The 27,994-nt window shown below is 38.1% G+C and overlaps 1 protein-coding gene and 1 pseudogene across 1 annotated transcript in view; both read right to left on the bottom strand.

The window, feature by feature from the left end:
* erbb4b (erb-b2 receptor tyrosine kinase 4b) overlaps positions 1–27,994 on the bottom strand; it is a 434,153-nt gene that overhangs the window by 301,410 nt on the left and 104,749 nt on the right. The gene's annotated exons all lie outside the window — the stretch shown is intronic.
* On the bottom strand, positions 21,822–21,938 carry LOC148352637 (U2 spliceosomal RNA; annotated as a pseudogene).

Here is a 27,994-nt window from a genome sequence, read left to right as displayed (position 1 = left end):
TTTTTGTGCGTGTCGGTGTGTTGACATCTTTATGAAGTGCATGCAGTGGTGGGAGAGTGGGAATTGCCACACGATAAATAACTCTGATGTAGACACAGCACAAATCCAATACAGACTTCATCAGTTCTACGTCAATGTATCATTGCTGTTATGGAAAAAAAAAAAAAAAAAAAAAAAAAACGCCCCGAGGTCCTTCAATCGTTTATCAAATACAGTGGTACCCTCTACTTACGAATGTTTTACATACTAAAGTTTCAGAATATAAAGTACCTGGTGCTTTTAGCAATTATTTAGCACTCATATTTGGTTTCATGATTCACTACACAGGGACATCTAGTGGACAAAAAATCACATTAACCCTCCTGTTGTGTTGGCTTTTAGGTAACACGCCTTACGATAATGGGCCATTGGTGACTCGTAATTTAAATCAGCTGTAAAATACACTAAAATCCATAAAACATAATCCAATTTGTTCTCATCCCTTGGTTACCTCGTTTGGCTATTTCAATGAAAAAAAGTGTTTTTTAATATATTTCTGGTGTCAGTCTCTGGGTGTTTTTCTGCCAGGATACCTCTCAATTTCTATTTTAAAAAGTGGTAAACTAAAGCTCAGATAAATAAAATAGATTTCTATTACCTGACTATTACTGAGGGGTAGTACGACATAACTTCTATTTTATTTATTTTTTCATTTTTTGTTTCATTTGAATAATATTAACTATATACATATGGTGATTTAAGGAAGCACGGTTTTGGGTGCTTTGAGGAGAGTGATGAGTAACAAGAGTATGAGTATGGATGTTAAGAGGGGACTGTATGAGAGCGTGATTGTGCCGACTGTGTTGTATGGTGCAGAGACTTGGAGCCTGAATGCAGATTTAAGAAGGAAATTGAATGTTTTTGAGATGAAGTGTTTGAGGAGTATGTTAAGAGTGACAAGATTGGATAGATTGAGAAATGAAATTGTGAGAGACAGAACTGGAGTAGTCGTGGAACTGTGCAAGCGTGTTGATAAGAGTACTCGGTTGGTATGGACACATGGAGAGGATGGATAAGCAGCGAGTGTTAAAGAGGATCTACTGATAAGAAGTAAATGGAAGGGGACAAAGAGGAAGGCCACGATTGACATGGATGGATGGTGTTATGAGTGCACTGCAGGAAAGAGGTCTAAATATAGTGGAAGCGAGAGGTCTTGTTGGTGGTAGGAATGAGAGGAGAGGCGTTGTGAAAGGATAGTGGGATGTTTGGACGCGTTCTAAGGCATGGGCAGGGCACCTGTATGATGCGGCAGGGGTAAACCAGTAAAATCTGTCGGGCCCTGCTGTTGACATGACCGCTTTCTTGTGTCCCGTTTTATCTGGAGGGACGAAAGAATGACCAACTTGGATGCCGAGGTGCTTAACTTGTTTGGGTGTTTGGGCATTTAGGTTAGCTTTGGTCAAATGTTTTGTGTATTTTGCTACTTTTTTCCCTTTTTTTGTTTTGTTTTTGTGTATGAGTTTGTCCTGCTGCCGGTTACCCCTCTCGAAGGGATATGACCATGGTAGATAAATAATGACACATGATATTATAATGACGTAAGTGTTAGGGTTGGTTTCGACCCATACATATTTAATCAAAGAAAAATGCTTTTAAAAATGTTTTTTTCAGCAATATAATTTCAGCCGAAAAAATGTTTCATTGGTTGTCATGGCAGGTGGCGTTTCTTTGGCGGCCAATTGAAATGTATGAAAATGCAGTACAATTTCAAAAGAATAAATACTGTTAACCCAAGGAAAAGACAGATCTTCCCTCTTTTTTTTACCAAATACATGCAATGGAAAACGAGTCACAGACTTAGATTCGCTGTATCGGTATTAAACTTGGGAGGTTTGTAACTCTCCCGGTCTACTTTCCTTTTTTTAACCCCGTCATTTCTTTTTTCACGTAATGATTTTGACAGCCGCTCAGTCGGAGATACGCTCAACCTTTATCACCCGACATGTCAAAAGTGTCACTCTATTTACTGAACATGCTACCTGTCATACTTGTGTGGTGTTCCCATCTGTTTTCTGAAAGGTGTGGAAAGCCTAACCTTGTAATTGTGCAAGTTGAATATAAATAGAAAGCAAAAAAAGAAAAAAGAAAGCATACTATATACAGTATATTCTGTTGTCTGCAAGTCAAGTCAAGCATTTAGCATAATTGAAAAATCTCACGAGACATCATAATGTTATCAGATCCGAACAAAAATGTTCTTTGTTCAAATGTTTAGAAGGAAGTCGCTTGCTCTGATTGAAAAATGCTTGAAAATGAATCAAAGAGTTTAACGATTTGTGACGGTTTTCCTTTGGGTTAGATGTGTTAAAACATACTGAAGTGTTTCACTTATCATTGTTGACAGGGTTACATTTGTGCAGATTGGACAGGGAGGCCATGGTGTTACCTGTAAGACAATAAAAAGACAAGAGAAACGGGTTTTAGAACATTTACACTAATTTATATGCAGCATTACATGAAACATTATGCATAACAGCTTAAGTCAGGGAGGCAGGTGAGGCTGTGCTTTCACTGTCATTATAAAAATAAAGATGTTTCAAAGAGTTAAATGTATTCAGTGTTAACGTTCTTTCTCATTTAACTTCACAATTTGTGGATTTTCCTTTTCAAATTTTAAAATATTCTCATTATACGGTATTATGAATACAATAATTATGGAGCCTATTACTGTGCTGAGGATCTGGAGATACAGAGTGAGGCACACAATTATCTTGGCTCAAGGCAGAGGGCAAAAGTAAGACCAAGGTTTGGAGTCGACTAACACCTCAGTCCCAAACAATAGAATTAAATATAGTAATAGCAAGCTGACAGTGTCAGGACCAGAACGGAGACAGAACCCACTTGCGTTTTGTTTCCCAAAAGTTTTATTAGAAGGAAAGGAAAGCGTTGCGCCCACGATCCGGGGATTGCTGGACGCGGGAAGCAGGTCGCTCTGAACGCGGACGTGGATATTTCGCGGCGAGCAATGGCAGTGTCAGGAATGGAAAACGGGTCAGTAGCCGGGACGGGAGAGCAAAAACGTGGTCGGGGTCGGAAGCGAGTCATAAGCCAGGAGAGGAGAGTAGACGTGGCCAGGGACAAAAGAGGTCGAAATCCGGGACGGGAGAGTAGAGGTGGTCAGGATAAAAACGGGTCGAGAATGGGGGACAGACAGGAGCAAAAAACAGGTGGGAGTAAGGGTCAAAAAAAAGTTTGCCTAGTGTTAACTGAGGTTTGCAGACGGACTGACAACAGGTGACAGAAATAAGTGGGTTTAACTAGGGACAGGGAGCCAATCAGAGTCCGAGGCAGTTGGCGCCAAATGAGCGGGCACAGGTGATTCAAATCTGTAATCATGACATACAGTAAAACCAGGGAATCCAGTATTTTTTTCTCATTCCATGGACTTTTTTCAGAATGGAATATTATTTATCCAATGGTGCTTTCATTAAAAAGGAGCAGTATGTTAAGTACGCCTGTGCGTAGCTTCTGCAAGTGCAGAAGGAGGCACACAATCATTGTGCCTCACGGCATAGGGCGATAGAGAGATCAAGGATTCTGATTTGGCACGCACTTTTGCCCCAAATATAGAATAAGTCATATTATTAGCAGGCTAACAGCGAGTGAAGCCATCCAGAAGTTTTTTTTTTCTTATTCCATTGACTTTTTTTATCTATTGATGATTTTGTCCAAAACGATCAACACACGGGCTTCACTTATGAGTTAAAATAAGAAAAGTATAAAAAATATATATGTATAATATAGTTTATATGTTGTTTCTTGATGTATCAATCAAATGATAAATGAGATGCAAGTTTATTTATTTGTAAATTTAGCTGAGCCACACAGGACCTATTTTCACGTCACTGAGAAAAATATTTTTAAGGTATCATTTTGCAATATTAAGTAAACTAAATTTTTCAGGTCCGAAAGAGCAAACCTTTTCTTCAAAAGCAAACAAGAAAGAAAAAAAAGCGTGGCACAGTTGGAAGGCCGAGGGCTAATATGTTTTTTTGGTTTGTTTTTGCTTTTTTTTCCTGGCAGCTTACCTTCCCTCAATTTGGCTCTACTTTTCATCTTTTTTTTTCCCCCCCAGACCGACCGGTTGCCCATTTAGTTTGGCAGCAGCGGCTAAATCCAATCTCTGTGTTACAGAGGTCTCACTGATATTTAACCCATTCACGCCTGGGAGACAGAGGAATCAATCATCGTGTTAAAATAAATAAATAAATCAATTCCTGTAGTTGGCAGACAAGGAAAAGGAAAGGGAAACAAGTAGAGTGGCTAGCATCACATCGGGTTCACACCACCGAGGGGATATATAGCGGGAAACAAAACAATTACACTCTGATGCACTTAAAAATAAAGACAAAATAATATCAATAAATCATTATTATGATAAGATGCTGACAAAATCAATTATATTTAGATACTACAAGAGAGAAGGATTTTGTAGGATTCCACAAAAACGGATTTTTTAAATTACACTTTCAAAAATAGGCAAACTGATAACTAACCACTGTGTGCCACTTGTGTTATTCAGAAAAGGTAGTAATTATATGTTTGAATAAAATGTGTTTGTTTCAATTGGGGGTTTTACATGTTTTAATAACAAGAACCATATATATCTCCTATGTCCATTGATGTTTTTTTCTAGCTTTCCTAAACAAAAAAATGTTAGAAAGATTAGACAATAAACAGTTAGGAAAATAAGTATGCGTACAATTGGATCTGCAAGTTGACAAAGCAATTATTTTATGTTATTATTTTAAATTATTCTCAAATAACAAGAGCAATGCGCCAACATACATTTTCTCTGCCATGTAAAAAACAAATTGCAAACTTGAATTGTGTTTTTATCTGATTTTGCTGAACAAAAACATGTTGAAGAAGTCATAGGTATAAAAACTGTACTAAAAATGTCAATGTCAAATTGTAACCCGTCAGTTTAAAAATGTGATATAAGTTGTTCTTATTTGCTCAAACCAAAACCATTTAAAACGATCAATTATTTAAAAAAATAGTACAAAGCTGAAATGTCTAAAACAATATCCATCAGTATTGTTTATAAATGTCATGTATTTTAAGTGTATTTTTTGTCATTTTAAATATAATTAAAGTAAAAAAAAAACATGTTCCCCAAAAAAAGCAAACATCCCATATCGCAGGAGAATTTTCTTGCTCCTTTTACAACATGCATTGTATTTATTTTACGTAATATTGAACATGTTCAATAACCATGTTGTTATAAGATGACAATCTTAGTGCCGTGAATATGTATTTACCCCTTCCTGGTTTCTGTGTTTTTTGCATTCCAATCATTCACAGTTTTCAGATTATCAAACCAGTTTTATTACCCCTCAGAGACAACCAAAGGACATACAAAATGCAGTTTTCTAAATGTTGATTCCATTTATTAAGGCTAAGAAAATAAAAATAATAACAATTTATCAAAAAATAAAAACTTTTCTGGCCCTATGTGAAAAAGTATTTGCCCCCTGATCTTAATAGCAAGTTGGGCCACTTTTGGGAGTGATAATAGAAATCAAACATTTGCAATAATTGGCAATGAGTCTTTCACAATGCTGTGGAGGAATGTTGGCCCATAGTTCTTTGCAAAATTGTTTCATGTATGCCATATTGAAGGGTTTTCTAGCAAGAACTGCCTGTTTTGTGTCACTCCATAGCATCTTGATTGGATGTAAATCCGGACTTTGACTTGGCCACTCCAGAACTTTCATTTTGGTTTTTGGAGCCATTCAGAGGTGGACTTGCTGGTGTGTTTCAGATCCTTGTCATGCTGCATGGAACAAGATTGCTTGAGTTTAAGAGCATGGACTGATGTCCATATGTTCTCCGTCAGCATCTACTGGTAAACACCAGAATCCTTTATTCCGCCAACTACAGCGAGTTGCCCTGGTCCTGAGGCAGCAAAGCAGCCCAGTTAAAAAAGTCACTGGCCAAAACTGGCATCCATGGGAGAGTTCCCTAGCAAAAACTACTGCTGTCACAAAAGAACACGAGTCGTCTAATATTTGCTAAAAAGCATCTTTATTACCCTCAAGACTTTTAGAGAAATATTCTGTGGACTAATGAGTCAAAATTTGAACTGAAAATGGCACAGCATTTGACAAACACAATATGATGCCAAAAATAAAGCATGGTGGTGGTAGTGTTATGGTCTGGGGGTATTTTGCTGGTTATTGGATAAAGGACGCTGAGAATAATTTTTGGTCTCTCGCAATAATATGGCAAGGTGTCCTGGGTCAGTAGGGCTCAACAATAAATTGTAGTCTTCTCACAGCCAGTTAGTTCTCCCCAGGTGCCACTCCAAGCAAGAAAGGCTATGCATATTAACCCTGCTTGAATGAACATAGACGGAGTTCTTTAATGGGCTCAGTCACTCCATTCGGCCTCCCCTCAAGAACCTGGCACCAAAATTTACATGAAAAGACACCGTGTGATGGAAACTTGTTCCATAAATTAGCGTACATTAATGTCGTTACCTGCTACTTTTAATGCCGTCCCGAGGCGAGCTGGCAACAAGGAATATTTGTAATCCAGCCGCACTTTTAGTTCATGTAATTTCCCCCTATTGTATTAAGTTATAGATAAAGAGTACCATGGTTGGTCGGTTGGTTGGATCCCTTAACTACTATAGTCGTAGAGGCACCATATCCTGTAGTGTGTCTTGGGCAAGTACAGCCTGGTGACGCCCACCCCTCTCCAGGCCAACATACTGTATGTTTCCACCCAGTCTTGAACCAGATACCAGATATATAAATATAAGGCTATATAAGTATTTTTTGTAAATAAGAATTTTTTGTAAATACTTACATTTATATAAGTATTTTAAAATAAATGATGGAAATGAATATACAAGATATGATTGTAATTTTTTTTTCTAATAAATACAAAGATTAAAAAAAGGTATCTGGTTCAAGACTGGGTGGAAACATACAGTATGTTGGCCTGAAGAGGGGTGGGTGCCACCAGGATACTTACATTTATATAAGCAGAACGGCGGCACAGTGGTCAGCGCATGTGCGGCACAGTTTAAGTCATGGGAACCTCCCGCGTGGGTTCAAATCTAGCTCCCGACTTCCTGTGTGGAGTTTGTATGTTCTCCCCGTCCTTGCGTGGGTTTCCTCCGGGCACTCCTGTTTCCTCCCACATTCCAAAAACATGCATTTCAGGTGAATTGGCCGGTTCAAATTGTCCCTAGGTGTGAATGAGCGAGTGAGTTGTCTGTCCCTGTGTGCCCTGCGATTGGCTGGCAACCAGGTCAGGGTGTCCCCTGCCCACTGCCCGATGATTGCTGGGATGGGCTCCAGCACCCCCGGGACCCTACTGAGGATAAGCAGTGCAGCTAATGAGATGAGAGATGAGATGAGACATTTATATAAATAATGTATTTTATAGTTATATATACTTTTCAATATTTACTCTAGTTATTTATTATTAATTTAATTAAAAAAGGTAAATAAAATGTCAATGAAATTATGGATACAAAATTACGGTGATTAAAAGGTATTTATAAACGGAAATTATTATGTATCATTAGACTGTTTCTACGAGTGATCCAAAGAGCCAAGAAGAGATCCGCAGGTTCAAAAGCGTTCTCCATTCGGGCACCGGTGCTGTGGAGTGCTCTTCCCCCCAAGATTCGATCTGCAACCTCAGTGGAAATTTTTAAATCTAAGATTAAAACACACTTCTATTCTATAGCATATGAATAACCTATATTTTATGTTGACAATATCTGAGTATTATTTGCCCCCATGTAGGTTTTAGATCAGGGGATGGTGTCATAATAGTCTGTGGTTTGCAATCATCTGTGGTCTGTGCAGCCCTTTGAGACTCCTTGTGATTAAGGGCTATACAAATAAACATGACTTGACTAGACTAATTTAAAAAAATATATATATTTGGAGCCAACTTTGTCCCTCGTTTTTCTTTGTGTGTATACAAAGAAAATACGACCTCAGAAATACTACAAATACACCACAAAATTGCTTGAAAACAGGGACCTAATACACTATTACTTTGATTTAATAGTAAGCATTTACAAACCAATTTGATCAAACCAATCTATTTAAAAACATGAAAATAAACATATCATGTATATGTCTGCATGCATTTTTATTCTGAAATAAAAACAAACTGGATAGGTCTCCTGTATCAGCTCCTTGGTCAAATGGTTTAACCTAATGCAGCCCGCAGCTCCAAATAGTTGCCTACTGCTGCTATAAAGGTAGAAAAGTGAATAAACAATGGCAAAGTGGGCTAATATCTCCCCCTCCCCAAATCTCCGTGGTCACAGCCTTTCTCCCCCAGCCCATTTCCAACTCTCCTCCCGTCTCCCTTTCCTAAAGGAAGACAGGCAATATATGCCAAAGCAACATATCCTATTCCCAGATAATGGAATTGCATGGCTGTAATAATAATTTGAATTTCACGCCCGGGTAGCTCAGTCGCAGGGGGGTTCAATGGGGCTGTGGCATAAATTAGCCTGCGCACCGCAGTGATCGATAACCGCCCTGTCCATCACCTATCGATTCGTGGATGTCGAGGGAACTCCGGTATAACCTGTATCTACACGGAAGGGCGCACATTTCCATTTCGGGGCGCAAAGTTCAGGTACTGGACGGGCTCAGGTGTGAACATTGTTGGAATTTTAAGCAAAATCATACACTTCCTTTCGTTATAATGTTGCATGTTTTGTTGACATATTTAGAATTGCAGCACTGAAAATTCATATTTATTCGTCTATAACCCACACCCTTAAGTTTTGAGTAGAAATGTATTTTCACTTTTTTCTCTGCTCAAACTTTGCGGTTGGATGCAATGGGAAGTCAATTCTAACCACTTAATCGCCAGTGTTAAATGTACCATACAAAAACGCAGTGGGTTATTTCTCATGATCACACTCTTCATAGTCACAGTACCAGAGATGAATGTTAATTCCGTTGTGAATTTCACATGTTACAATAACAATACATTCCATTATGTTATTCTACTCTAAGGATTGTACATGACAAAAATATTATATTGAGGTTTTTTTTTCTGGTAAAAATAGCGCTGTATACACAAATAAATACTGTTTATGTGATATTGAAAAAGGCTTATGAGGATCGCTGATCATACATCAATTTGATTGTAATACCGTAAATTCCGGACTACAGAGCGCACCTGATTATAAGCCGCACCTACCATTTTTTAGGTAGTCTGCTACTTTTGTTCTTGCACAAGCCGCACCCATGTATAAGCCACGTGCCCCCGCATTAAAACTTGTGACACAATCACAAGTTTGACTCAGACTAGGCTGTAAGCTACACGATTGTAACTGCAGGGGGGGGGGATTTTGTAGGGTTTATTGTTCTATATTCTTTAAAAATTTTTATTATCCGTTATCGGTCAAATCATAATACGCTACAAAGCCAAGAGGCTGAGTCAAGGTCTGCATAGATAGTACACAATTCTAGAGTCACAGTTGGCATAATAAATGGAAAATGATACCCGTAATTAACGTAGTATGCAGACTTGTAAAGTCCGAGTCCCGATGAAAGTAATCCAAGGAAACAAAATGTATATTTCCAAAGTTAAGGGTGGGAAACATATATATCCACTATTGTCCGTTGCGAAAACAGACAGATATACCGGTAACTCAGCTTTACCTCAATTCCCATCAGCCCGCGTGTGCTCCGCTCCTTCTTTTTGATTTGTCCGTAGAACACATAACAGAATAAATCTCTAAAATAAATACATTACAAAAATATACAGTTGCAAATACATATTATACTTGGTTACACATATTTACGAAGAAAGACGGTACACCGAGAGAGTTTTCAAAGCTTTAATAATAATAATATAACTTTCATCCTAAAACATGCCTTTGAAAGGTACCAACACGCTAGTAGGATCACGCTCGCAATGTATCAAATGTGCCTGTTAAAAAAAAGCATCCCGTAATTGTGAAAATCACGGAAGATCTTCCTCAACTTCCTCCTCATAACTATCGCCATCAAGGGCGTCTTCCTCATTATCGGAACGTACTTTAACTTTACAGACAATGTATGCTTAAACTTAGAAGTTGCAATCTTTCTTGACGCCCATATTGTACTGGTCTTAATCTTACCTTTTATACTCCAGCGCCGCTGGTGGCCGTTACAAAAATTCCATAAATTGGCCGCTTCACTGAATAAGCCGCAGGGCTGAACATTTGGGAAAAAAGTAGCGGCTTATAGTCGGGAATTTACGGTAGTTTTTATCTGCATGCAAGATTTATGGTGAACTTGTGTAATAGGAAATTATCTTACAGTTCATTCTGAATATGTGCGACAAAGCAAGGGTTGTTATTATGTATTTTGTTTTGGGATCCAAGTATTTCTAAAATGTATATCCATTTGTATGTTTGTTTGTTTGTGTCTGTGCACCCATGAAAATGGAATAAGAGTTCAAACATGACTACCATCACAGGCAGTCAGGTAGGTCCCTCTAGATGTGAAAAATGCAAAACAAGAAGCTGACTCAGCACTTTTGGTTTTGTTGACTCATTTTTTTTTACCCAGGGAGACATCCCACTCCCCCAGGCAGAACGACGTTGAAAATCAACACTTTAATTTACAGGCAGACAGGTAAGGTAACCCTAGATGTGATAAATGAAAATAAAAGAAACTGGCTTAGCATTTTTTGTCTTGCCGACTTTTGCTGGTTTTACTTTTCTGGAAAGACATTCTATTTTCAAAGGCCAACACAATTTTGGCCAGAATCACAATATTTCACAGGCAATACAAAATGTCTCGGTGGCTCGGGAGGTAGAGCGCTCGTCTTGGGATCAAGAGATCGCAGTTCGAATCCCGGCTCCTCCGTGTTACATGTCAAAGTGTCCTTGGGTAAGACACTGAACCCCTAATACCCCCAATAAGCAGGTTAGCGTCTTACATGGCTGCACGGCCGCTAATGGGAAATGTGAAGCACACTGTAAAACGCTTTGGAAAGTCTTGACTTGAAAAGCGCTATATAAATGCAGATCATTTCATTTAATTTCATTTCACTCAGCACTTTTTGTCTTGTTGACTCAGCATTTGTTCCAAAAGGCATTCCACTCTCCTGGGCCATTGCATATGAACATCATTGTTAACATGTAGTCAGATAAGTTACCCCGGAACTGAAAACTGCCAAAACCAAAACCTGAATCGTCGTGTTTGGTTTTGCTGACTCAGCAGCTTTCCCCAAAAAGTATTCTACTCTCACAGGCCAGATTAAATTATCTCATTAAAAAAATCCCACGGGCCACCACCAGTCTCCTCTGGTAAAAGTAAATCCAAATTAAAGAGCTTTCGCTAGACCGCACAGGCACACAAATTGGAAATATTACCACGGCACAGTAAGACAATAATTTTTTGGGCACAGTGTTTGATAAATACTGCTTTCCAACCTTTCTTCAAGTTGAGACCAATTTCTGTTACTAAAAAGCGCAAAGAGCACCTAGTTTAATTTTTTTTTTTTCTAAAATAACAACTCATCATGTTATTATTTTTTTTTTACTATGTTTATACCAGGTCAATTATAGGAAAATGTTCCTAACTTCCGTTTTTCGTAAGTTAAATGGTCGTAAATAAGGGACCGTCTGCTTTAGAGGTGAATGACCCCACGCAATAGTCAATTGGCGCCCAAAAATGCTTTCAAATCTAGTTTTATTTTGAATCGTCGATACATGCAAAGATCGGTTATGATGCCAGGGTTGGGATATTTTGCCGATTGTTTCACACAGTTTTTCTTTATCTTGACTATTATTGAGCGCTTGTGCTTGTTTTAATCATGGTTACTATATGCTAATTAAGTTGCTGTTGTTCTTTGTTTTCCACACTCTTTTTCGTTGATCTGCTTTTCCAACCTAGGATGTTTAAATAAGAAGAGCTAGCTAGCAAAGGGGATTACTTTTAGAACAGGTTTTATTTTGACTTCCAGGGTGTTTTGTAAGGTATTTTCCTGCTCTCCTTGCAAGCTTAAAATGTATCGATTTCTTATTTTGAGAGTCAATCAAAGTTGTTTCAGGTCAAAGACCATGCCGTGGCAGTTCAAAATTGGGCCATTACACTGTAAATGATGCTACATAGTACAACTGTATAATACAGTTAACATATTTTTTCATCAATGTTAACATAAACAAAAAATAATCACAAAAATATAACACAATAAACACAGACAATTCTCGAGGAGCAATGGAAAAAAACTGGCCATTCTGGTGAAATTTCGAAGGTAAAGGTACGAGTGCAGCATCAGGATTGTGGCCAATAATCAGGAGAATCAATTCTCAACTGTGGTATCTACCATCAGTGTCACATAGGCGGAAAAGTGTTGATTAATCCATTTGCTTAGGGAAAAGATAACAAAAAAAAAGAAAACAGAACAATGGAAAATTGATAGGTGCCAAATTGTTTACTAATTAATAATATGGGGTAGTTGAGGCTTGTCTGCATATTAGGGCCACAAAAAAAGATCTGATAATCTGTTGATGGATGTGTGTTTTTTAATCAATATGTTTTCCTTTAACCACTATATTCCAAAAAGAACATTATTTCAATCTCAAATTATATAAAACATATTTTTATGACAATTTAGACACTGGTGATGACCACAATTTGTGGGAAAACTGGAAAAAATGATTAGTCTTTTTAAAAATAGCCAAAATTATTGAAACATTAACTCTGCATTTTCATACTTCTCACGGATCATTTTTTTGTAAAATGAAATAAAAACGCAAATTTGGCAAATCATTACTGATATTTCTCTCAATATTTTGTTTTTATTCAAACCAGGGTTACAGAAATTGAACTTCCATAATGAAAAACAGTTAAAATTGGTGAACATATTTATAAGTGTCCATATCGATTATTGTCACTGTTTTGCTCAAACACACTTCTTAAGACTGTGTCGGTTGCTAAGCAACCTGAAGTGGACATTGTGTATTAACTAGCACCTCTTAGTGGTCAAAAACTTAATTCATTACAAAATATATGCAAAACTACATGAACTATTATTTAAATGTGCATTTTTTTAAAACACTTGCAGGTCAATAAATTTGTATTTTTATTAATTAACATGAGCCTCACCAAGAAGGTGAATTTTAAGCCATCTTTCTTCTGCAGGTAACCGCAAAAACCAAAAACCTTGTGAAAGGCTGGGCATAGACAAATGAGAAGAAAAATGGTGTGATCTGGTCACGCTGAGTCTCCGTAGTTAGTCTTATCCCGGCTCCTCCGTTTTACATGTCAAAGTGTCCTTGGGTAAGACACTGAACCCCTAATGCCCCCAATAAGCAGGTTAGCGCCTTACATGGCTGCACGGCCGCTATTGGGAAATGTGAAGCACACTGTAAAGCGCTTTGGGAAGTCTTGACTTGAAAAGCGCTATATAAATGCAGATAGTCAAGTCAAGTCAAGTCATTTATTTTTGTATAGCCCTAAATCACGAAGAGTCTCAAAGGGCTTCACAGATTGTTACACTATATTACACAGACTATTGTCAACCGACAAGAGGAGTAGGTTATTCGTATGCAATAGAGTAGAGGTGAGTTTTAAGTTTAGATTTAAACATTTCCACTGAGGTTGCAGATCGGATCTCAGGGGGAAGAGCATTCCACAGCACCGGTGCCCGGATGGAGAACGCTCTCGAACCAGCAGAAGACTTCTTTGCATACTTTCATTTAATTTCACAAAACTGTTCTGTGTATGTTGTATGTCGACTACATGTTTTTTTTTTGTACAACTGACAAAATTGTAGTGTCGATGACTTAAACTCGACAACCACTCACTCAGATCAGAAAGTAAACGATTTTGAGACACCATGTGGTACTTATTCCTACAGACTCCATCCAGCTGATAAACAGCTAAAGACCATAAACTATGTTATGAATTTACTTTCCAAGTTGTACCACACACAGGTAAAACTACCACTAAAAAAATGTCAGAATTGTCAAGATACCTTGCGCATAACGCAACTTGAATTTCAAATGGATATATTCTCATTGAAACGAATGGACAGTTATTTGTTTATTTATCGTGCATTTTTTTGCAGATTATTTACTATTATTTGCATACTGTATCAAAATGTACATTCCATGGTAAATGGTAAATGGTCTGCATTTATATAGCGCTTTTCAAGTCAATGAAAACCTCCCAAAGCGCTTTACAATGTGCTTCACACTTACCCATTCACACACACACACTCATACTTTTGTTAAAGGTGGGGTGCATAGTTTGAGGTGTCTATACTTTTTTTTTTAATCAAATATTTTTCAACCCCAAACCCAAACCCCAAAAAAGATTAAATAAGTGTCCATTCAGGTGTGTCAAAGATTGACACGTACGTGCACGCGCCGTACAGACAACATAGGCTGCAATGATGATTTTAGCCAGAAGATGGCATAGGTAAGTAGAAAAGTTTGAACAGTCACGTGCTTTAAAGATGATAATTTTACATATTTGTTTACAACAATACATGTCTTCTTGAATGTGGTCTCAGATTTGTGTTGAAGTCATTTTCAGCCACTGGACTGCATGAGTGTTTCATGTTGCACATTGATAATACAAACAATGGTTGCCAATCCTACCTTCGAAGCAAATACAATTTGGAGTTTGGAACACTTTTTATGGGAATATTTGCGTGAATTACAACTGCGTCTTCGATGCAGTAATTGTAATTGTCATAATTATTTTAAGTTGAACAGTTAAATGGAGTGCAAAATATTGAATCATAGATTTAAAATTGGGATACGTTTCTCACAACATAGACATGTTGGATATTCATGAATGAAAAAGTACACTTTTTATTTTAAAACTAGATATTGTGGAGATCGTAGCATGTTCTATGAACAGTTATCTTGTGAAAACAATACTACTTCCTCGATCCAGTGATTCTAGGTAATTCAGAAAGTTATTTGAAGTTAAAAATATGTTAAACAGTTAAAAGCAGTGCAAAATATTGACTCATAGATTTAAGTTGGAGTAAACTTCTGACACTAGACGGTATTAGTGTTTCATGTTGGACAATGATGAGTGAAACAGTGCATTGATTATTTTAAAACCAGATCATTTGGAGTTTGGTACATGTTTTATGTAATATTTGGGTGTTAATTATAGGTAATTCATTGATGCAGTAATTGCAAGTAATTTATAGTCATTTGAAGTTGAACATATATGTTAAACAGTTACAATGAGTGTAAACAATTGAGATTTAATTAGGGGTGATTTTCTGACATTTGACAGTGCTATTTTTCAATGGTTTATCCTAATGATTGAATCAGTAAATTGGTTATTTTAAATCTAGACATTTCAGATAATTTCTTAATTATAGGTATTATTATAGGTACTTCACTGATAATTCAGAAAGTTATTTGAAGTTAAAAATGTTAAACTAAACAATTGAGTGCAAATCATTGAATCACAAATAAAGTTGGGGTGAATTTCAGACACTTGACAGTAGTAATGTTTAACGTTAGATCCTGACGATAGAAACAGTACATTGGAGTTTAGCAACCAGAAACGTTTTTTTGTTCATAATGTAAATATTAAGTGGTTACTAGTCCCCAGAAATACACTTGTTTAGCAAGTGTCTTCAATGCTGAATTGTGTTAAGGTTTCTCCTTGTGACAATGTTTTAGAACAGTTTATTTAATGCCATCCTGCGCCAAAGACCATTATCATTGAAATCATCAATTTGATCCTTTCTATTGACCCAGACATTCAATAGACTAAATGTTTATTTGCATCTGTTTCTTTCCACGAACCCACCCAAGACACTCATTTTGCATGGAACACAATGCAAAACATGGCTTGTGAATTAAAATGGGCACGTTCATATCCCCTCTGACCTTCTAATTAAAACCTTTACGATGCAGTATTCATAGACCATGTTCAGGTCTGGCCATTTTGTATGTTCTTGGTTGTAATTGAATGAAGAAGTAAATGGTTTTGCCGCAGAGCCAAAAAAACAAACACTGAGACAATACGATCAGTTGCCCTTCAAATAGTCACCTCTGTAATTATTTTGGTCATTTGCCATGAAAACATAACATTGCAGCTGGGACAAGCTCTCGTTAACCTCCCATCTGGCTGTCTTATTTAATCAAGGATGGCATCAATTTAGTTTTACGTACTTTTTCAAATCGTTTTTCATTGGGGGGTGAAGTTCACCGTTTGTGTGGACACCGTCGATAACCGCAGCGAATAGAGCTTCGCATGCTTGATGAACAGAACCAAGGTTGGGTGAGTACAAAGGAAATAAAAATAGGCAGAAAGGAAATGTTCTGTTTTTTTAAACGGATAGCAAGCTTAAAAACTTGAGTAGTCGCAGATTTCTACTTGTACCAGGTTCTGATACTGCTAGGCATTTTATTAGATGCATTGCCCAAAATTCAGCGAAATGCAATTATCTGTTCTGGTCATTTCTGAAATTGCCAAGGTTCGTACATTTTTTTACTGGCCAAATTCGAGCACTTTTTAGGGACACTTAAATCAAATTTCCTAATTTCTGCAGTGCCATTAAACGAGGAAATCCGGTGTGAATCGTGCATTTCGCAGAGCCACAAACATGTATGCGATAAATATGTGCCATTTTTAACCTTGTATGTGTGTTTATCAAGATATACGATTTTTAGATCTTGAGTCAATTGCAAACAGTTTGTGTATCCGAACAATATGTGTCGGGGAAAAAAATACAGAGTTGGGTAAAAAATACAGGAAGATGAAGCTTACATTTTCAGTCGCAGTAAGTTTTTCCCATTATAATTTACCACTGGAAAACGCTACTATATATTTTTTTTACATAGCCTATAATAAATGTCAACAATTTCACCAAAAATTCAAGCACGTTTCATTCTTTGAGAACAAAAATAAAATTCAAGCATTTTCAAGGTTCTTCAGCACCTGTGTGGACCCTCAATTACTGACGATGTGAAATAAGATTTGGGATCATCGGTACAGATATGTTGTCCAGCCCCCATTTTCATTTTCACCAGTGGTGTCCAACCTTTAGTCAAATGTCTTTGAGACCCGCAGAAAATCTTTTCGTTGCTGGTGGCAAATAGTACAGTTTATTTTCTAACGATAAAAATAATACTTTAAAATCTGAACAGTAGATTTGTTTTTTTTATTTTAATATTACTTATATTTATATTTGTATCTGTATTTGCTGAAATTAGAAGCAGCCTTTATAGGATTACAAACAAAGAAGTGTTACATGAAGCTTCAGCATTTGACAAAGATACCAGGATTCAGGAAATAAATCATTTACTATCAATACTGGTTTCCAGATAGTAACAGAAACGGATAGTACTGGTTTACATAGTTGCCAGTGGCAGGAGAAACCTCCTAATCTGATTCAGATACAGCACCTTCATCTGGTCGCCATCGTATTCCGTGTAAAGTCCCATCTGACGCCAACATCTGGTTGAAATCTTCAATGCAGCATGTGTCAAGCTGCCCGTGTACCACGTGCACATGCTCTCGAATAAACTCTTCTTTTTCATCTTTTTGGGAATTGGATATTGTTTTAAACAGTAATTTCCTTACTTTCACCATTTTCGTCCTTTAATAAATGAAAACAGACAGCACATGCGTGAAATAATTTACTGTACATTTAAGCAGCGCTATGATGGCCAAATCTCTGTTGACTCGATTGCTATTGTCACCGTTTTCCTCTTTTACTTATCACTAACTTTATTGAGACCAGTTTTAGTGTATTAATGCAATAAAACCTACTAGAAATCAATGAGATAAGATGTGGTCCCTTTTAAACACACTCGGGACAGCCATATTGAACAAACAGGAGGAAGAGAGGGGAGGGTAAGGGCCATTCGGTGGCTATGCCTGTTTTACGCACTCATGTCATGTCAAGTGAAGTCAAGTTTATTTGTATAGCCCTTAATCACAAAGGGCTACACAGACCACAAATGATTGCAAACCACAGACTATTATTACACCCTGATCTAAAACCTACATGAGGGCAAGGAAAAACTCAACATGAGGAAGATGAAGAAACCTTGAGAAGGGAGCTCACATGAGGTAATTCCCCCTTCCAGGACGACCATGCTGCTATGGATGTTGCAAAACAAATAATGTGTTTGTTATGTTTTATGCGCATATAAGCCAAATCAAGCCATGTTTATTTGTTGAGTCTCAAACGACTGTACAGACTATAGACTATTATTACACTATACTCTGATCTAAAACCTACATGAGAGCAAGGAAAAACTCAAAACCTCAGCAGAAAAGGAAATTGAGGGCCACACATGAGGCATTAAACCTTCCAGAATAACCTGGTCACCTGGTCATTCTATGAGACAGTAGTGGCAAGCGCCCTCTTCTATGCGGCAGCGTGTTGGGGAGGCAGCGTCAAGAAGAAGGATGCCTCTCGTCTCAATAAACTGGCTAGGAAAGCGAGCTCTGTTGTGGGCAAAGAGCTGGACAGCCTAACAACAGTAGCTGAGAGACGAGCACTGAAAAAGCTGAGGTCAATCATGGACAATCCATCGCATCCACTACACAGCATTATCTCCAGACAGAAGAGCAGTTTCAGCGACAGACTGCTGTCACTGTCTTGTACTACGGACAGACTGAAGAGATCTTTTCTTCCTCATGCCATGAGGCTCTTTAACTCCACCCAGCAGAGTAAAGGCCCACATTAAACCACACCACCTACATTGGATATTACCGAATCTTACTGCAATATGTATTCTGTGTAGCACTATTTAGTTACTCTATATAACACGCTACAGTGGGCATTTGCACGTCACACTGGGTATTTGTATATTGTATTCTTTTGGCTTTATTATTGTACTGTTCTCAGCTCAGGGATGCTGCTGGAAATGTGAATTTCCCTTAGGGGATGAATAAAGTATCTACCTATCTATCTATCTATTTACCTCTTATTTCAGGTATTGTATTTTGTAATTGGTGTAAATGCAGGCATTTACGGCATATATATATATATATATATATATATATATATATATATATATATATATATATATATATATATATATATATATATATATCAATGTGGGCAAGTATCCATGCTCAATATTAATAATAAAATATTTAAGTGATGCAGAAAAAAACCCTCCAAAAATGAATTCAATGAACCTGAAACAGTTTAGAGTGCTTATTGAAAAGGGCAAACGGAGGAGATGATTTGAAACAGCCCAACTACAAACCACCCCCATCATAAATAACTCAGGTGAATAAATTAGCCTGTTCATTTGACGTTCAACCAGCTAATTACATGGTGCATTGCGGAGCTCGGCGGCGAGCTAGCTCTGTTCCCGGCTCGCCGACGGGATGCTAACCCAGCCATGACATTGGGCGCTCCTCATCAATCTTAATGAGGACGACATCGCCACAAGACTTTACAATGAGACTCCCTCTTGTACATCCACGGAGACCTGGAGTGCCACGGTAGAATACATGTGACTTGCGAAGGCATTGATACTCGAAAAAGTGCTACTAATTAATTTTGTCGGGTCATGTTGCCTTAAAACTATACATTAGGAAAAAAATAATAAAATGCATCTAAAAGAATATCATTTAAATATAAACAAAACTGCTTGAGCATAAAAAACACGAGAAAAGTGTGAACAAATATCATCTGTGAAAATTGAGGCTTTTTTTTTAAATCTCAAGAAATATATTGATAAAGAAGATTTGTATTTCAAATGCAAAACCATCTGCCATTAAATCTGTGAAAACACTGTTATTTTTTTTCATTTTACCTTGAAAACAGGTTGAAAACATAACTTAAATCAGTTATAATTATAGCAAAATAAAATAATTTCCAAAATTATCTAATCCATTCATACATCTATGCATCCATCTATTTACTCATCCATCCATCCATATATCTATACCTCCATCTATCAATTTATGCATTGATGCATCCACCTACTGTATGCAACCATGCACACATCTACATATATATGCATCATATATGCATTCTTGCATCCACCTATGAAACAATGCATCCACTTTTTCATCCATGCATCCATCTATATATGTATGCACCAATTCATCCATCCAGTCACCCGTGCATCCATCTATCTATCTATGCATCAGTCCATCTATTGATCCATCTATGCATTCATCCATTTATCAATCTATCTGTACTCGCATCCATCTACCCATACATCTAGGCATCTATGCATCCACCTGTGCATCCATATATGCGTTTATGCATCCATCTAGGCATCCACCTATGCATCTATGAATCTATGCATCCATTCATCAATCTATCTTTCCTTCTGTCTATTCAATTTGTTTTGCATAGTGCCACAATTAATTGAATTCTTCAGTGAAAAAAAAATTCTCCCAGAACTATTTTTGGCAACATCTATCACCCAATTTGGATTTTTCCTGTGACTTCATCACATTACGAACTCATTTACCTTATGAAAAAAGTACGCAATTCCATTGTGACAGGAAGGTGTCCTTTGTGAGCACCCCTTTTCGAGTGACTGGACTGTTACTGTGTTCGCACCTGAGTAAACATCAGCGTGCACTCAGAAGTAGCGAGACACTCACTGGTCTACAAGGCTTTATTACATATCTCCCTCCTGCCACTTCCTCTACAGGTGCACTCAACTACGTTGACAGCTCTCTCGCCACTTTGGCACTCCTTCGCGGAAACAAAAAAAAATGATCAGAAAATAAAGGTGGCAATGGTCTGGAGAATGGAGCGTCGCAAATATTCACTTGAAAGTACTCTTCGTAGATGATGTTATGTTGTTGCTTGAGTTGAGGTGCCACCACATTTAATTTATTGATTGGTGTCAATTGTATTGCAAAAAATGAATTACGTGGATTAGAAATCCTCCAAACCTTTGTTCTCAAAGACTTCTCTAAACATTGACAAATGTAATATCACCCAGAGTAACTCAGTCAAAAATGTAGGTGTCATATTTGACCCCGATCTGTCCTTTCAAACACACGTTAAGAATATTACTAGAACAGCTTTATTTCATCTTCGCAACATTGCTAAAATTCGCGCTATGCTGTCTCAGTCGGATGCGAAGATTATAATCCATGTGTTTATTACCTTCGATTACTGTAATGCACTACTCTCTGTCCTCCCGAAGTCCAAAATCAAGAGCCTTCAGCTGGTACAAAATGCTGCAGCGAGGCTTTTAACTAAGACAAGAAAGTTTGATCACATTACCCCAATTTTAGCTAAACTGCATTGGCTCCCTGTTAGCTTAAGATGGGATTTTAAGGTTTTGTTGGTAGTATAAGAAATCATGCTTGGACTAGCTCCCTCATATCTTTCAGATTTAATTTCGCCCTATGTTTCGGTCGGGAGCCTTCGATCTGAAAATGCTGGTCTACTGGTAATCCCAAGAGCAAAGAAGAGATCCGCTGGTTCAAGAGTATTCCCCATTCCGACCCCTGTGCTGTGGAATGCTCTTCCCCCTGAGATTCGGTCTGCAACCTCAGTGGAAATGTTACATCTAAGCTTAAAACACACTTCCATTCTATAGCATATGAATAACCTATAGTTTATGTTGCCAATATCAGGGGATGGTGTCATAATAGTCTGTAATAATAGTTTGCAATAGTCTTTGATCTGTGCAGAGACTCTTTGTGATTAAGGGCTTTTTGTAGAGGTTTATTGTTCTATATTCTTTATCAATTATCCATTATCCGTTACCGGTCAAATCATAATACACTACAAAGCCAAGAGGCCGAGACACTTGCTCTCAGCCAAGAGGCTGAGTCAAGGTCCTAGCCACAGGGCCAAGCAGCGATCAGTGCGAATGCACCGTTCTCGGAGGTACTGCAATACAGGGCCGATGCGTGGAGTGGACAGAGCAAGCCCTTATTCCATCTCCCAATTGCAAAAATCAACTGAACACAAACTACAAATATAGTACACAATCCATCCACCACAATCATGCGGTGTGATTTTCTCCAAATACACATGACTTGACTTGAGTTGACTCATTTTAGTTTCCAAGCTATAAATGTTCACTTATTATAATTGTCTCATAGGATTAAGGGTCAGGGTGGGTCGTCTGGGCTCTTCACCGTTTTGATATTGTTAAATTTAGCAGAATCTACCAAAACTTGGGAGGGTAATGCCCTCCAAGATTAATACAACCCCTCAACTTTTTATGTGGTTGGGGAGATTGTTCCCTTTTTAAAACACTGTTTTGATGGGAATTGAGTCTTGGAGTATTACACTGCCACATCTGTCGGTCACCTGTTCTGGTTTCCTGACTACTTGGGTATGCTAGGAGTCGGAATTACACAAGAATGGTCAAAGTACAATAAAGCTAAATACTGAATGGCACGAACTTACACCAAAAATAATCAATGGGTCCATGAGAAATCTCAGATCAGAAACACTGAGCTCCTAGAAAAAAAAGATAAAATAATGTGTCAACAAAATGTTTTGGAGGGGGTTTAATTTGGGAAAGTTACTTGACATGTTGGATTAATTTATTGCACTGTATGGGCCAAACCTGTCTCAAAATTATGATGTAGGATTTCTCAATGACACATTGATATCATGCTCTATTTCATAATGCACTGGTGACATAAAAATGTTGTATTTATGTACATCATTATTTAATAAACAAAATAAACTACTAGGAAAAAAATCCATCAATCTTTTAGCATTTTTTAGTCCATCGAAGCCTTGACAGGGAAGCCCAAACCTCCATCTGCCAAGACACTTCATTCAGCTTATCCAACAAGGAGACCAAGTCTCTCCCAGGTCATTCTGCTTTGGAAAATGCCCACAACACTTCTCCAGGAAGGCATCCAAGTGGTACTGGCGCCAGATGCCAGGATCACGTTAACTGTCTCCCTTCAACATGGAAATTTGTTTTTCAAGCATAATTGAGTTTATCTTTACAGTTTAGTTGAAAATCTACAAAGGGGATAAAAGCAGCAATGTGATCACTCTTTTTTTGATGGGGTTGCTTTCCAAAAAAAGGTACAGCGATAGTCAAAACCTGCTTAGCATAAAACCCTTATTGTTTTCTTTATTAAACACTATATAACTATAGTAGACATTGAAACCAAAGAACAAGCCACAGGCTGGATTATTTGGTTAAATAAACAATAGTACTGTACTAAATTCTATCTTTATGTTTTTTTTTTGTTTTTGTTTTTTACAAATAACAAATATAATTTTAATAATTGATTGCTCAACTGTATTAAGGACATATTCCACTTTGCTTCACATAACAATTATTCGCCATTATGTGGAAATTATGGAAAACTCCATTTACTTTCTTATTGGCAACCAAAAAGGTTGATACAGCCATTTTGGAGTCCAAAATGGCAAATTACGTATTTTTTTGTATTCGTCGGGAGCCACAAAAAAATGAAAAGCTCTCAACTACCGGAACAGGAGGAGGACCCAGATGCGTGACGTTTTTCACACAAGCTTTATTTAAGGGAAATGGGCCAGTCATGCATGTTAACCCAAAACGCCAGTGATTCAGCGATTGTTGGGAGGAAGACATAAGGCAGCAGTCTGGCGTGGAATGACAGGAAGCCAGAAGCCGACGAGATCGATACCAATTGCACGAGCAGATATCGGATAGATGGGGTCGATACCGGATATGACGGGACGGACAGGGTTGATATCAGGCACTGGAGACTGGAGTCCGATGACAAGCAGGACGAGATAGACTGAAACAATACCAGACACTGGAGATTGAAAATAAACAGGACAAACTAGACGGGAACGCTACCAGACACTGGAGATCGATAACAAACAGAACAAAATAGCCGGGAACGAAACTCGAGATCGATGTTAAACAGGACAAAATAGACAGGAACGATACCAAACAGGAAACACAAGCAGGAAACCGGACAGAGTCAAAACCCCCGTCTTGAGGTTTGTTGATGGACTGATGAAGGGTGAGTGAGAGCACCGAGCTTAAATAGGAGGGAAGCCAATCAGTCAGCGAGTGAGCCAAACGGGTGGGGCCCATTGGGCGCCATGGGCAACCGTGACAAATGCGTTATACAAGCCTTACTTATACAGAAGATACACTTTATTGATATTCATTGAAAAAACATTAAGAATATGTATTTTTTGCATTTTTACAGAAACCATAAAACATTTTTGCCAAGGAGCCATTAGGGAGCGCCAATGAAACGCATGCGACTCCATATCGAGTTTAGCGGGTCGGGAACTTCAATTTTGTTGGTGATAGAAAGCCTCTTTCTCCACCTTTTTACCCTGGCACCAGTGTTTTTGATGGTCCAGAGAGTTTCATTGACATAACAGCTTGACTTGAAATTGAAAAAGATTCGCACGTACGAAGGTTCATCGGGCTGTTCTACAAATGTTTACAACTCAGACCGCAACGTCATTGACACACAGACAGAAACAGGCAGAAAAGGGGCAGATCGGTTTGCTAATCAGCATTCAGATCACAATGTACGATGAAAATGTGCAAAGTAGCAAAAGTAAAACTTAGCTTAAATAGAGTAAATAATTATTGTATAGGGAGGAAATGGCTTTTTTGAACAATCAATGACATACCAAGCGTGGTTATATTCTGCATGTAATGAATGAATAATATAAATACATCTTGTTACACGCACCAAAAACACACGCCAAAATTGTGTTCCTGTACGTCAAATGTCCTTGGAGCAAATTGCTTCAGCGGCTGACATCGTTCAGCACCAAATTTGAACTAATCACATAAGGCAATTAAAGAATGACTAAGCCAGCAGTGATAATTACAACCTGATACGCAAGCAGCGCCCGTAATGAATCTTCCATTCCGCTCAGTCGGCTTAGACAGAAAATGTTGCACTCATAAACCAGGCACGCTTGTTTGTAGGGTTGTGAGGGTCACTTTAAAAATGGATTCTATACAGTTATTAGTTACCTGTTGAAAAATATAATCAGTTATGTAATTCAAATACTATAATATTGCAGAAATGTAACTCGATTAATTTTGATTATGATAGGATTATTGTAAATGTATAATGCATTAACTATTGAGCATTATGAAGACCTTCACAGTGCTATTCAGACCTATCAACCATTTGCCTGTGGGGTTAAGCTGCATTCTGTTATTTGATGTTACCCTGTATACAAATGGAGGGTCTCTGTGTTCCCTCGCCCAACTACCTCCCCCAACAAATCTGTTAATAGAAATGTGAGTAGTTGAAGTTTTGGGCAAATGAAAATCAGGCCTAGAACTGACTACAACTCCTCATGAGCTAAAAAACAATGTCTCTTGTGTGTTTTATTCAGAGATGTAAGTTGGTACACTTAACAGATTACTTTGGATTACTCTAGTACCAATTGTACTAATAAAAGTCAACATAAATATAATATCTCATCTCATCTCATCTCATTAGCCGTACCGCTTATCCTCATTAGGGTCGCGGGGGGGCTGGAGCCCATCCCAGCCATCTTCGGGCAGTGGGCAGGGGACACCCTGAACTGGTTGCCAGCCAATCGCAGTAAATATAATATATATACAACTATAATATTTAAGATAAATGAACACTAGAACCTTTGAAACAAATTTGGGAAAACCAAGATCGGAGAGTTGCTTTTAATTGTACAAAAAAGTTCTGACATTTTAACCATGAAGTATAGTTTATTACGCAAAAATAAAACTTTCTCTTTCACATGACAGACAAGATATGCCCTTTTGTTAGTTGATAATAAGTTAACAGTAAAAAAAAAATATTGTTTTAAACACACCAAGTGTTCACTTTCCAAATGTCCAACAAACTTTGTTTTAAACATTCTCATAACATAACAACACAGTTACCGTATAGAGATTGTAAACACCATTTAACTGCAAAATACAAAAACACAATCAATCGTATTTACCAAATGTCCCAAAGCACATTACTTGAGCACAACTGCGCCGCCCTCACGAAACTGCAGGATCATGAAAATGAGTGTTACGTCATAGGAGAAATAATCTACTGACAAACTACTGGGGGCGGCAGTAGTTCAGGAGGTAGAGCGCTCGTCTTGGGATCAAGGAATCCCAGTTCGAATCCCGGCTCGTCCGTGTTACATGTCAAAGTGTCCTTGGGTAAGACACTGAACCCCTAATACCCCCAATAAGCAGGTTAGCGTCTTACATGGCTGCAATACAAGGCCGCTATTGGGAAATGTGGAGCACATTGTAAAGCGCTTTGGGAAGTCATTGACTTGAAAAGCGCTTTATAAATGCAGATCATTTCAGATCATTTCAAAAGTGTTTTACATGCAACAGTGTTTGAGTTGGCCATCTGTACAATTTGCGCCCATCTCATCTCTCTCAGTCTCTTGAGTGCCAGTGATTGAAATCATGACAGCCACAATTCGTCTATCGGGACAATTTGTATACGTAAATGTTACGGCATGTGTTGCCATTCGATGTCATTGCTTAGTGTTTTTTTAGATCTCAAGACTTCAATTTCCTGCACTGTTGGTGCCACACCATTGGTTGGAAGATTTGCTCCACTTCCTGATTCGGTCCATCAATCCCTACCTGCTGCATATCACCTGTTGCAAATACACTACTCAGTACAAAAACACCCTGTTTTTCCTGTTCACTATTTTTTTACGTGTTTTCATCCATCAGATGCACAAATATACCGACTAGTAGGTTGCTATGCCAGGCCTGGGGCAGGGCAAACACAGGCATCTATATATACCACAGTTAGGATTTTTAGCGGGGGTTATGCCAACAATGTACGTTTGGTTAGAACAGTAGTCAGTGACTGGCTGCTACTGGGAGGAAGTTAGTTAAACAGATACTTCCCTTCTTAGCCAGGTTACAGTGGTACATCTAGTTACAAATGTCTCTAGGTACAAAGGTTTCAGGTTACAAAGTACCTAGAACAGGAAAATATTGCCTCTGGTTACAAAGGTGTCTCAGGATGCAAAGTCAAAAATACAGTACAGTACGGCACACCCAGAGTTCTATCCGGTGCTGCGTAAGCATAAATCCAGCATGCTCTTTGTGTCCCCTTCCGGGCATGCTTTTTGTATCAATGTACGCCTCTGTAAATGGTTTACTGCAGGGGTGACCAACCCGAGCCAGATGTCCTTCATATTTTAGAGGTTTCTCTTACCCAACTCAGGTGATGCAAATTTAACGCTTGTTAGCAAGCTGTGTGGGAGCTTGATAATGACCCAGGTGATTGGACTCACCTGTAATTGATCATATAAACTCAAAAAATATGCAGGACCTGCGGCTCTTGAGGACCCGGTCGGCCACCCCTGGTCTATTGTATGGTACCGTTACAAAGACCTATCATTCACAATGAATCCTACGAAAGACATGCAAAAGGGGGACAAGGAGAAAAGAGGAAGAAGAGACTTTTTCCAGCCATCGAAACAAAGCAAGAGATAATAGAAAGTTATAAAAACACACAGCACCGAGCAAAGGGAGTTCAGAGGCGGAAAAGGATACAGCCACCATTCTATCAGCCAAGATGGAGCCCATCCCACCCACCTATGGGCAGTGGACACCCTGAACTGGTTGACAGCCAATTGAAGATAGTAGTTTTAAATACAATTGTAAACCCGCAAAGTAATCTTTATTTTAACTACCTCAAATTACATAACATATTTTTTGTATCGTAATTACATTTACATGTATTCTGTTATTCCACAACCCGCCTTATTTGTTAGCATAAACACGTATTTTCTATCTTAGCTTTGACTCGTTTAAAACCCTTGGAAAGTACACAGAATCCCCGGTCATAAAGCAGTCAAGTAAAAGAGAGACATAACCTGGAAAAACAATATCCACACCGAAAATCTGAATTAAAGAGGTGGTCGTGATAATCATTGAGGAAGGACCTCTTCTACATAAGAGAATAACACGTGCGTCCATACGACAAGAAGGGAAGAAAAAAAAAAACAAGGGGAAGGTGAAAGGCAGTCTGGCAGAAAATTGAGACTGCTGACCATTTTCAACCGGCCCTCATCCCTC

This window comes from Urocampus carinirostris, chromosome 14 (assembly GCF_059441175.1).
Source record: "Urocampus carinirostris isolate Australia breed hairy pipefish chromosome 14, RoL_Ucar_1.0, whole genome shotgun sequence".
In the NCBI taxonomy this organism is placed as follows: domain Eukaryota; kingdom Metazoa; phylum Chordata; class Actinopteri; order Syngnathiformes; family Syngnathidae; genus Urocampus; species Urocampus carinirostris.
Note: the sequence above shows the minus strand (reverse complement) of the source record. Positions and strands in the feature narration are given on the sequence as shown.